General features: G+C 42.9%; 1 long non-coding RNA gene across 1 annotated transcript in view; it reads left to right on the plus strand.

The window, feature by feature from the left end:
* Positions 1 to 891: 891 nt before the first annotated feature.
* Positions 892 to 12,205, plus strand: part of LOC139318796 (uncharacterized) — a 48,113-nt gene continuing 36,799 nt past the window's right edge. Inside the window, exon 1 of the long non-coding RNA XR_011600532.1 lies at positions 892 to 974. This is a non-coding gene — a long non-coding RNA (uncharacterized lncRNA). The remainder of the gene's footprint in view (positions 975 to 12,205) is intronic.

Consider the following 12,205-nt stretch of genomic DNA (forward strand, 5'->3'; position numbering starts at 1 on the left):
TTTTTTTCAGATAAGTTATCTGGACTCTCCTGCTTCATTTCCCTGGCGCCTCCCTTTCTTTCTTTCTTTCTTTCTTTCTTTCTTTCTTTCTTTCTTTCTTTCTTTCTTTCTTTCTTTCTTTCTTTCTTTCTTTCTTTCTTTCTTTCTTTCTTTCTTTCTTTCTTCCTTCCTTCCTTCCTTCCTTCCTTCCTCTTTTCTTTTCTTTTCTTTCTTTCTTTCTCTCTCTCTCTTTCTTTCTTTCTTTCTTTCTCTCTTTTTCCTTCCTTCCTTCCTTCCTTCCTTCCTTCCTTCCTTCCTTCCTTCCTTCCTTCCTTCCTCTCTCTCTCTCTCTCTCTCTCTCTCTCTCTCTCTCTTAGTGGGGATCCCCCAGCCCCGCTCGGCTGTTCCTGCTCTCTCCCCTACCCCACCCCATGCCTGCAGAGTGGCAGAGGCGACCTGGTTCCGAGCCGAAGGAGCCCTCCCGCCCAGCCACTTGCCTCCCGGCCGCCACCTGACCTCCGGGCCTCGGGGGTCTCTTCTCTGGCCTCGGGGTGGGGCGACGGACCCGAGCGGGTGCGTTGCTCTACCAAGCTGGAGGAAGTTGAGTCCCGCTCTTTCCTCTTCGCTAAAGTCTCCTTTGGCAGCCGCGCTCGCTGTTGGCAAAGGACGCACCGATCTGGAGCGGAGGAGCGCGAGAGAAAAATTGCAAAGGGAAGCCAGCCCGAGCAGTTGGAGAGACTCGTGGCTTTGCCCTTTCCCAATGACGTCGTGTCCTGAGCCCTTCCCCTCCCCTCCCCGCCCTCCCCCCCCTCCCCCCCCGCCTTTCCCCTTACATCTTTGGAAGCCACAATTAAGCAGCACCGCTGGGATAAAACGCTCGGGCTGCCAGCGGACTAGGGCATTGCATCGAGAGATGGCCAGGCTGCGGACTTCGTTCCTCCTCCCTGGAGTCCTCGTTCTCCTGCTTTCCAGCCTCCCGGCTTCGTGGCAAGGAGGTAAGAGAAGCACCTCGGGCAGGCTGCGCCGGCTTCAGCTTCTGGCCAGCCGCCGCTGAGGTGCTTTCCTCCTGAAAGCCGGGCTCGGCCGTCTGCCCCCTGGCTGCGGAGCCTTCTCGTCGCCTCCATCCAACTCCAGCTTTGGGGACTCCGGGAAGCCCCGGCCTCTCCTCCTTCCCCACCCCACTCTAGGCAAAGCCTCTCCAGTCCTTTTGTAGAAGGGAAGGGGGCGAGGACCCCGCTGCTGCAGGTTACCATTTGACAGCAGGGAGCAGGGTGGGTGTATCTACTGAGCCCCCTTTTTCTGTCTGTCTGTCTGTCTGTCTCGGGGGTCTCCAACACCCAGGGCTTCCAAGAGAGGCGCTGATACTGCATTTTCAAAAATAATAAGAATGATCATAATAATAAAAATAAAAAGCCAAGACCTCTGCTGTGTGAATCAGGATGATTTGGAAGGACGGGCAGAGGTGGGGGAAGGTAGGATGTGGTGAAGGCACAAATCCGGAGTGCTCTAGGAGGACCAGAGCTCACCTGGATCCCTAGAAGTGTTTCCAAATGCTGCGCTCAACTCTGGGTCCTGCAAGCAGGTCCTGGAAGAGAATCAGAGCATCTCTGAAGGTGTGGCAGGTTCCTGAAGCAGATACAGAACCTGCAGACAGGAGGGTTCGATGTGAACCCCAGTATTTTCTTGCCTCTTTTTACTGTAGAGTGGAATTACAAGGTCTCATTCACTGGTTAGGAAGCCTCCCCTGCAGGGGCTCATGAAAGATATATGGGTCCCTCCTCAGTGTTAAGTGACAGCCAAAATTCTTCACCACTCTCCATGTAGGAACACAGAAAGATTATCCCATTTCAGGGACCAAGACAAATGTTGGCTGCCCAGGATCCAGAGAGCCATATTGTGCCAACCCAGCTCCACCTCTTGGATTTTGCATCCTTCATGGGGCTGTTTGGCGAACCATCCGCACTCTTAATGGCATTCCCCTTGCTTAGGAACCTCACTCTTCTCCTGCTGAATAGTCTGACTCCTTGTAACCAATCTGCTGTCTTGGAGCAAATCAGTTCCATAGATTTAGGATGTAGCTGGTGATACTGATGATAAAGTAAACCTTGAGATTTTTCTCTACAAGGGCCCCTAAGGGGCATTTTTCCTTCTCTCTCCTCTGTGCCCACCCTGCTTCCTTTGGAATTGTCAGCACTCCAGGCAGAATAGGTAGTAATCTGAAAGTCTTTTTAAAAGTAGTATTTTTAACACACACACACACACACACACACACACACACCTCTACTGCATAGGGAAGATCTGCTGGATGGGTTTTGAACTACTGTAGGTGTGATGAGAAGCAATTCTCCTAGAAAGTTAGCTAAAGACCGCAGTAGGAAGACTTAGTGTTTGGATTGCCTTGTTCTTTTCAGCTTAATGAAAAAGTTGCTTAGATAGGCAGTAAATGATGCTTTATGGCACCTACAGCAGATGCCTGCCTGGATCCCTTTTATAAATGATGTTACCCAACTTGAGAGGCACACCCAAGATCTCTTGAATTGCTGCCCTGAAGGATTCCGAGGGCAACACAGTGACCCAACATCTTTTCTGCATCTTCACAAAGGGAGTTGTTGGTACACCTACCGGTAGTAGGCTGCAGTGTGAGGCGGACACCTGCTTTTTGCAAAGATCAACTCATCTCCATAATCTCCTTAGACTGGTTTGAGTTCTTTTTTAAAAAGATCGTTCCATCAATGATCCCTCTAGTATTCGGTTGACTGCTGTGTTCAGCAGCGGCCAGCTAAACACTTTCAGGAAACCTACAAACAGCGCACAAGGGCTGCATCTCCACTTGTCTGTCCTTAGCACCCAGAAGTACGCTGCACCAAGCAGGAAGGTTCCACTTAGGTATCATAGCTCAGGCTTGTTGATAATCCTCCCTACCCCACCCATTACTTGGTCTAATTTTTTTAATGTTGTCCGATCCATGCTTTTGTGTATCCAACCCCACTTTCACTCATCCTTACCCTCCATTGCTTTGGAAAGCTTGATCTATAATTCAGGTCCTTTCTTTTTAATTTTGCCAACTCTTTGCATGATAAAAAAAGGAGACATGAGTGACCCCAAAGCGTACTGATGATAAAGAATTCTTTCTGTTCATTGCTTTCAACGTTCGGGGGGATAAGCAGTGTCTATCTTGCTGTTGCAACTAAAATAGCGGAGAAACTGGCATTGGCATCTTGTACGAATTGTAATGGGGTTACTTGGGGAGAATGTCTGGGTGTGTAATGTCCTTTCCACATTGGGCTTTCAAGCTGTGTTGTGGACGTAGCTATGTGTATACAACAGATTTAGGCACAGGAGCTATGAATATTTAAGATCAGTTCAATAGGGCTTAGTTCTTGGCTGCAATAGAAGTAAAAAAAAAAAAATACAGAAAAGAAACCAAGGTCTCATTCTTGCTGGAATACAAGAATGTTGGCCAAGAATTTTTTTCAAGAAAGATTTATTAGAGGAGACAAGGAAATCAGAAATCCACAGAAATATGTCCCCCAAGTTCTGTCCAGGTTTGAGAGCATATTCAGAGGAATTATGTATGAGTTATTTCCTTCTACAAACTGTATACTATGTAGGAAAAAATGTCCCAAGAGTGGGGGGGGGGGAGGGCGGCTGTCTGGGAGTTTTAACTTTTTGGAAGGAAGGAACCATAGTCAACAAGAAGATAAAATTTCTCCTGAATTTTACTAGTGCCTATATATGACTATGTAGTTTTCTTGGCAATAATATGGAATTAGTTTACCATTGCTTTTTTATAGAAATCTTTTCCATTTTCCTCTCAGCTCAGTAACCCTGGTGATCTCCCATTCAGGTACTGATCAGTTCTAACCCTGGCTAACTTTTTCAAGATCAGCTTGGTAATGCCACCTGTTGTAAATACTCTTTTGCTGACTTCAAAACTGGCTTCAGACAACCAGGATACGCTCTCAATCCCTCTCTCCCTTTGCTTAGACTTCTATTCTGCCTTGATTGACCAGAGCAGAGTTGACTTTTTTGGTCTTTGAGTGTGCTCAAGTGCCATGAATTCTTAAGAGGCTTGTAAATTCTTTGCTAAGAACTAACACAGGACAGTTTTCATGCTATTTGTGGATTAATTTAGACTAGCCTTTGGCAGGGAAAGTTGCAGAGGGAGCTGGAAATTTATACCAGAGTTTTCTAAGTTGCATTTTCAGGTTGTAGCGATAACACATAAAAGAAACTGGATTCATATGACAGACACAGAGAGGTACTTTTTCCTATCCCCTCAAAGCATTTTTGCGTTTCTGTTATCACTCCACTGTGTTCTAGAGTGGCAATGCAATCTGGACACGAGTCCCTGATTGTTTGGGTTTGTAACAGAACAACAGCATATAAATCTGCAGGTACCCGTGCTCGAAAAATTCCCTTAAAAAGCAATCCCTTGCAAGCCAATTTTTTTTGTGTGTTTCCCTGGAAACAACTCCCACTTGGTTAAATTGGACTTACTCCCAAGTAAGCATGCAACGGATTGCAGAGAATGGTTTTAGAAAAACAGGATGCATACCACATTTGGCAGCCCTTCAAATTTGGGTCTAGTTACCCAAGAGTCCAAAGAATGCAATTATTACATTATTGTTAAAGTATCTCAAATGTAGGACCTGTAAAAGAAAGAAAAATCTCCCTTGAGAGGAGCAAAATTCTTCCTGGCTCTATGGACACATCCAGGCAATTTTGTTGGGGATAGTAGAGAAGTGCCTTGGTGTCATTTTCTTCTAGAACGGGTGAATTTCTGATGATTTCATATTCCAAGAGTAGCCAGGTTCAACCGAGGTTAGTTTTTTCAAGATGAGCCAAATCATCCAGGTGGTAGCATCTGTTGTGACATAAACCATGCACAAAAACTTGGAATGCAATAGGTCTGCTTTCAGACTAACAAGCTACAAAGTGGTTTGGTGTGTGTGTATGTGTGCGGGGGAATTAATAGAAGCAAAAAGCTTCATCTCTATCTATGAAGAAATCACTTGATCCCACTTTTCCAGGTACTTTTCTTCTCATTGTTTTTTCTTGAGCCATTCAGAAGATATAGAAAGTAGATCCAAAAAAGGAAGGACTTACGGGTGGAAAGTGGCAGAAAGGGAAGGCTTCAGAAGGTGTTTTTTTTTAAAATTCCGTGTTTGTTTGTTTTCTGTGATGGAACTGGCTTTTTTCTGGATGTCTTACTTTCATCCCCAATACAGTATCGTACTTGAAAGCCTTTTTTTTTTTTTTTTGCAAAATGCTGAAATTTCCAATTTTAGGAATGAATGTTGGACATTTGGCCAGATGCTCAGTATCTTCTCGGTGCTTAACATTGCTGAAATACAAAAACCTTAGGAAATAAGATGCTGCCAAAGACTTATAAGAATTCAAAAAGAATTCGGAATATATCTACTGAATGGTGAATAGGAGAAGGAGAAGGAGAAGAGACAAATAAAAGGAGAAGAAACCCCAGTGTTTCTTTGTCCTGATGTTTGCATTTCTCAGCAAAATATTGGCTGGGCTCACATATTCTGTTTAAGCTCTAAGTTTCAATTATTGATTGCAGGAGTGTCCATGAATGGAGGGGGGTGGGTGGGATGAAAGAAATGAAGAGGGCAGCCAGGACTGCATGACTGAAGCCTCACCCCCCCTTTTTTTTAACATGCAGGGTCCTGACTGTTTGCCAAATAAAACACAATGTTCACACAATACCCTACCCCGTAAAGACCAGCTGAGTGTCCTTTCTGCCACTGGAGGGCGCTCTTCTTTTAAACCTGCATCTCAGCTACCCAGAGAATTGATTTCTATTATATTATTTATTATTAATAGTAATTTACAAGTGTGAATCATTTATTTTACTGCTCATTCTCTTTTTAAAAACTGAATCATTGCACTGCTATAGCACAGCTATCAAGTTGTGCAATTTTGGAGAATTTGGGGTCAGTGGGTATATAGAGGTGCTAATTGCACACCCGTACCAGAAAGTATAAATCACAGCCTCCAATTCATCCAACTTCTGAGGCCATACATCAAGTTAAACCAAAGAAACTATATGATGACTTCAGCTTCAACATCTTATGCCAAGCAACCTCACAAAAAAAAAAATTGCCTTTTTTAAAAAAAGAAATGAACTTTAAGGGATTGAGAAAACAGTGCAGAGAATGAACAGTGCAAATAGTGACAATCACACGGATAAGGAGGAGGCTTAAAACATGTCCACGATCATTTCTAAACCGCTCACTCACAGACACAGAAATGCTAAAGACAATCATATTTAGTATGCACTCCAAAAGGCATTTTTAAAAACTTTTTCCAGTTCTATCGGAAGCCTAAAATGTGGCATCTGGAAATTAATGAGAGTTCATTTTTATTCCACAAATCAAGCCATTATGTTTTCAAGTGGCTGTAAAAGGATATATACCAAAGTTTGAAATGCCCTGACTAGCAAGGAGAATCATAGAAAAGTGACATTATAGTAATACAATCAGGACTTCAGCAAGGCAAAACTAAGGTATTTGGAACAGTGGTGAAATTCAATTTTTTTTTTTTTTTACTACTGGTTCTGTGGGCATGGCTTGGTGGGCGTGGCAGGGGAAGGATACTGCAAAATCTCCATTCCCACCCCACTCCTGGGGGAAGGATATTGCAAAATCTTCATTCCCTCCCCACTCCTGGGGGAAGGGTATTGCAAAATCTTCATTCCCTCCCCACTCCTGGGGCCAGCCAGAGGTGGTATTTGCCGGTTCTCCGAACTACTCAAAATTTCCGCTACCAGGTCTCCAGAACCTGTCAGAACCTGCTGGATTTCACCCCTGGTTTGGAAGATTTACTCCTTTAAAAAAAGATCGATGGATGGAACATAATTGTTTTTATAACTATATATAGCACAGAGGGAGCAGTTTAGAAAAGTTTATATGATCACTGAGAACTGCTTAAATCACCCACTGAAATAGGCCGTAAATGTATTTCAAAACTAACAGTAGAAAACATGGCTTTGATGTCTACCAGAAGGGCCCTGATGAGGGATAAGACAAACGGGTGGTTGCTAGATCCCCAATTAGTACTATTTACCAGGGAGTCTAAGAAGAGAAATCTTTGTATGGATGCAGTCTATGTTTGAGAGCCGGATTCTGGGGACAATCCCTAGAGAAGCGCGGTGGCATTTATATACAATGCAAGTAAAAAAAACCCCAGCTTTAATCTCGTCCTGGAGTCTGCCCTATACAGTTTTTGATTCCCGCTCCCCTGCAGACCCTCTTGCTGCTTGGGGTTTCTTCGAGGCACATGAGTGGAAAACAGGATGCTGGACAGAGCAGGAGAGAAAAAGAAAAATGTTCCTCAGTCCATGCCAACCTCATAATTTCATAAACCTGGCAACTCCAGCACTTGCTTTCTCAGTGTAATCCGGTCCCTTCCAAAGGGGGCCAGAGACTGAGCAGCTGTTGGAAGTAAGCTGGGGCAAATTAGCAAAGATGTTTGGCTTTCTACTTTATCGAGTGTTCTTTTCGTTTTCTTTTTGAACTGTGTCCTTGTGAAACCCCTTTTTGTTAAAATAGGCCTGTGAGATAAGATTACAGTTCCTGCTGTGGTTTATTCTTGTTCTTCCATCTATAAAATATAAAATGGGGAGACCTGAAAATATAAAGGGGAGAGCTCTGAGGCTTGTAAGAGCGGAAAAGAAAAAGAGATCCTCTCCTAGATTCTATAGAGATATAGGGAATTGGTGTGTAGAAGCTTGGTGTGTTTCGGAATTGGCAGAGCTCTGCTTAAGCTGCTGAGTCATTTTGTCCCTTTCCTCAAAGTGAGAAACTAAGTCAGGCAAATAGAGGAATAAGGCCAGTTGATTCTCAAGCACTCCATTAATTACTTCTACTCTTAACCTCCCCCCCCCCGAATACAGTATTAGCAATAGCACTTAGACTTATATACCACTTCGTAGTGCTTTACAGCCATCTCTAAGCAGTTTACAGAGTCAGCATCTTGCCCCCAACAATCTGGGTCCTCATTTTACCAACCTCGGAAGGATGGAAGGCTGAGTCAACCTGGAGCCAGTCAGGATCGAAATCCTGGCAGAGTTAGCCTGTAATACAGCATTCTAACCACTGCGCCACAACAGCTTTAGATTAGAGGCATTTGTGCACAAATTGAGTTTACATGTTACTTGGTTGTGTGTTTGTATCCTGCCTTTTATTATTTTTACAAATAACTCAAGGCGGCAAACATCCAACATAACCTCCTCCTTCTATTTTCTCTACAACAACTCTGTGAGATGAGTTGGGGGTGAGAAAGAGTGACTGGCCCAAGATCACCCCGTTGGCTTCCATGGCTAAGATGGGACTAGAACTCACATCATGCTAACCAAGTGTGTGCACAGAGGTTCAAGATCAGTGTCTTTGCCAATTCAGTCAGGCTTCCTTGAAACGTGATTGTTATGGCTTTTATCAGGCGAACCCAGCCAGTGATAGCTTATTCAGCCAATCAGGGTTAAGCATACCAGGCAGTATTATTATTGTTGTTGTTGTTGTTGTTGTTGTTATTGTTATTATCATTGTTATCATTGTTATCATTGTTGTTATTATTATTTAGACTTCTGTACCGCTTCATAGTGCTTTACACTATGTGTTTACAGCCATAGTGCTTTACAGCCCTCTCTAAGCGGTTTACAAAGTTAGCATATAGCATATTGCATTAGCATTAGCATATTGCTCCCAACAATCTGGGTCCTCATTTTACCCACCTCGGAAGGATGGAAGGCTGAGTCAACCTTGAGCCGGTGAGATTTGATTTGCTGATCTGCTGAACTAGCAGTTAGCTGAAGTAGCTGCAGTACTGCACTCTAACCACTGCGCCACCTCGGCAGTATAGATGTGCAAACTAAATAATAGTGTCTTTCTCACACACACTCAGTTGCACTGTAGTCAGTGTAAAATTGACACGGATGGGTGCTTCCAGGAAGTATTTTTATTGTGTTGTTATTCTGTCTCATTTGTGTAGTTGCATAAGGACTTCCGATGATTCCCATTTCTTACTTAAATCTATCCTTTTTCTTCTCTCTGGTTACATTTAGATATTTAACCCGGTTTCTGAATTAATCCATTTTCTGTGTTCACACATAATCCACTGAACTCTAACCTAACCAAATGGCATGGGTTCATGTAATTTGCTAACCTGACCCCTGACTCCCAGACATACAATGGTTGACACTATCAAACTGAAAGTAAACTATGGTGTGTGTATATGATTTCTCTCCCACTTCCTCCAGTCATAGTTGTTTGGCTTTTCATAAAAAAATGGATAGAAGAGAAATCTAAGGCTGGTTTGATGACAGAGCCATCTTCCTCATTCATGATCTGGGTATTCAACCTTTCTATCACTCCAACCTGTCTTACTATATCTTCTGGCCTATTCTTGTAAAGATTTGAAAATTGGCAGGATGACTCTGAGAACAAAGAAATGAGTACAGATAGTCCTTAAGTTATGACCGTAATGAAGCCTGCCAACCATAGGTTGTGACAATCATGTGACCAACCCAATTTTACCTGGTTTACAATGATTGTTAAGCAAATGCCACGGGAGTTAAGTGAACCAGTGGGCCTGGTTTTACTGAAAACCAGAAGTAATTGCCAGTAAATGGCAAAGCCATTGTAAAACCCACAGGATGCTGTAAACAGCCATAAAGTGGCCTTGTTGCTGAGCTCTTGAAGGGAGCCTAACTGTCAAAACTTTGAATCCGGATTGCAAGTAGAACCATAGTAGGCCCATTGGAAGTTTGAATGGTCATTAAGTGAATGGTCATAATCGAATACAGTCATTCATGCAATATCCAAGACAAATTCCTTATGTGTCCAATCACACTTGGCCAATAAAAAAAATCTATCTATCTATAAAGAATTATTTCTGTCTTTCTATCCATCCATCCATCCATCCCTCTATCTTTCTATCTATCTATCTATCTATCTATCTATCTATCTATCTATCTATCTATCTATCTATCTTATCTAGTTAGCTAGCTAGCTAGCTAGCTATCCAGAAGCACTTCTGCTTCTCTCCATTTTGTTTTATTTTTTTTCAATCATCCATTCCTTTTGCCTAGAACTCTGAGCCTGTCACTGCACAGTGGATATGAAACCCGCTTCCTTGAAGGTGTAGTTTTTGTTTTCTTAAACCCTGCCTCAGGCTGGGTGCCTCACAGAGTCTCAGCATTAAGCTGATTAGCTTTGCAGCTCTTGGATGCTCTTTTCAGGCTAGGCATAAGCTGCCAACATTCATTAGAGTTTTCAACTTCTGCCCTTCTCCGTGATCTGAACTTTGGACTCAAGACTGCGGCTGCCGTTGTATGAAAAAAAAGTCAGTTTGGGCACATTCTTGGGAGAAAATTCCACTGCCAGACCACCAATGATTGGGGTGCCCACATACGGCTGCTCAGTGGTAAGGCATAGGCCGTGTTTAATTCTGGCTGAAGCCTTTAATCCTGCCTCGAAGCAAGTGCTGAAGTCTGACCTGTCCAAGTAAAAATTATTTCAGTTTTTCAGAAATGCACCACATAAAAAAAATTATCCTCTGTTTCCAGTTTCTCTTGGACTATTTTACTTAATTTTGAAGCAAGTACTATGAAGTAGATTCAGGCAGGACTATAGTTAGAGTGTTATAACATGTGCATGACTTGTTCTGCATCTCCAGTGAAACCACCACTTCAGCTGCATCCTGTAGGCCAAGGGTGTCAAACTCACGTTGTCACGGCAGCGTACTTGACGTATTGGGACTTCCCCCCCCCTCCTTGTTAACCGGGCATGGGCGGGGCCAGCATGTGAAGCATCCGGCCCATGAACCGGGAGTTTGACAGCCCTGCTGTAGGCAGTTTTCATGAAAAGCCAATCTGATGATTCTTCTGTATTTTACTTTTGGAATTTAGTGATGGCTATTATAAGAGACAAATTCTGCATAATAAAAGCATGGGAGGGGTACAGAGGTGTGTGAAGAATGTATGCGTATGCATGTATGTCTGTGTGTGCAAGTGCAAAAGAGTATTTTGTAGTTATGTAGAGGGGTGACATTGTATAATGACATATACTGTGTTTCCCCCAAAATAAGACCCTGTCTTATATTTTTTTTGAACCCTGAAATAAGCGCTGCCTTTGTTAGGAAATGAGTATTACCTACCTTGTTGGGTTGGCAATATATAAACCATCAATATAGCTTTAAGACTGCTGTATTGCATCATACTGTGTCCTGATTGGTTAGCTCTGTAGCCAATCTCCTTAAGAGGGAGCTAGAAACATGGTTTGTTTCTCTTTGCTGTTCTTGCTCTCTGATATCTCTGTATGCTACTGTTTGCAAATCCAGAAGAACTGTTTATTGTGAATGACTACAACAACTGGTAAGAAGACTTTGTTATTGGATTATCCCTGGATTGTCGTTTTGCTATCTCCTGCTTTATATGTGTATGACCTGGACTGTTTATTGGACTGTGCCTTACTATTTCCTGAAAGTAAACACAACTCAGTGTATCTGTGTGTTAACTATGCTTATTCGTATCTACTCTCAATTGCTTTCATGTGCACACCCTTGCTATTCAAGGGTTACTCTGCGAATTCCTTAACAGCCTTATTGCCAAGCGCTCAAAAGCCTGATTGGGCTTATTATCAGGGGATGTCTTATTTGGGGGGAAACAGGATATCATAGGATTTTATTCCTCTTCATTTTTTTTTCTGTGTCCCATCACATTCATCAAGGCCTTAACAAGTATCTTTTGTAAATCCAACAACAAAAAAATTACCTGATCATTCTCTTGGTTTGTCATTTATATCGTGTGTCCCCCAAAATAAGACCCTGTCTTATTATTTTTCTGAACCCTGAAATAAGCGCTTGGCCTTATTGCCAAGCACTCAAAAGCCTGATTGGGCTTATTATCAGGGGATGTCTTATTTTGAGGGAAACAGGTATTTCTCTTTAAAATTTACAACCTCAGCCAGTTTCCTTTGTGGATTTAGTAAGACATTCTTTTCTAAGCCATTCTCTTGACCTGTCAATTATAAATCCATTTTCAATGCCATCTCCATATGGCCCTGTTCTGACTGTGCATTAAGCACACACATTGGGGGGAAATTAATTATGCCTGCACATTCTGCTCCAGACTCCAGGTTAAGAAGGAAGCATATCACCATTGAGGGTGGGTGTTGGAGAAACAATTCCTAACGTGTCCATCAAATGAATA

Source organism: Pituophis catenifer, unplaced genomic scaffold (assembly GCF_029215685.1).
Source record: "Pituophis catenifer annectens isolate HBS135680 unplaced genomic scaffold, rPitCat1.0.hap2 SCAF_1, whole genome shotgun sequence".
In the NCBI taxonomy this organism is placed as follows: domain Eukaryota; kingdom Metazoa; phylum Chordata; class Lepidosauria; order Squamata; family Colubridae; genus Pituophis; species Pituophis catenifer.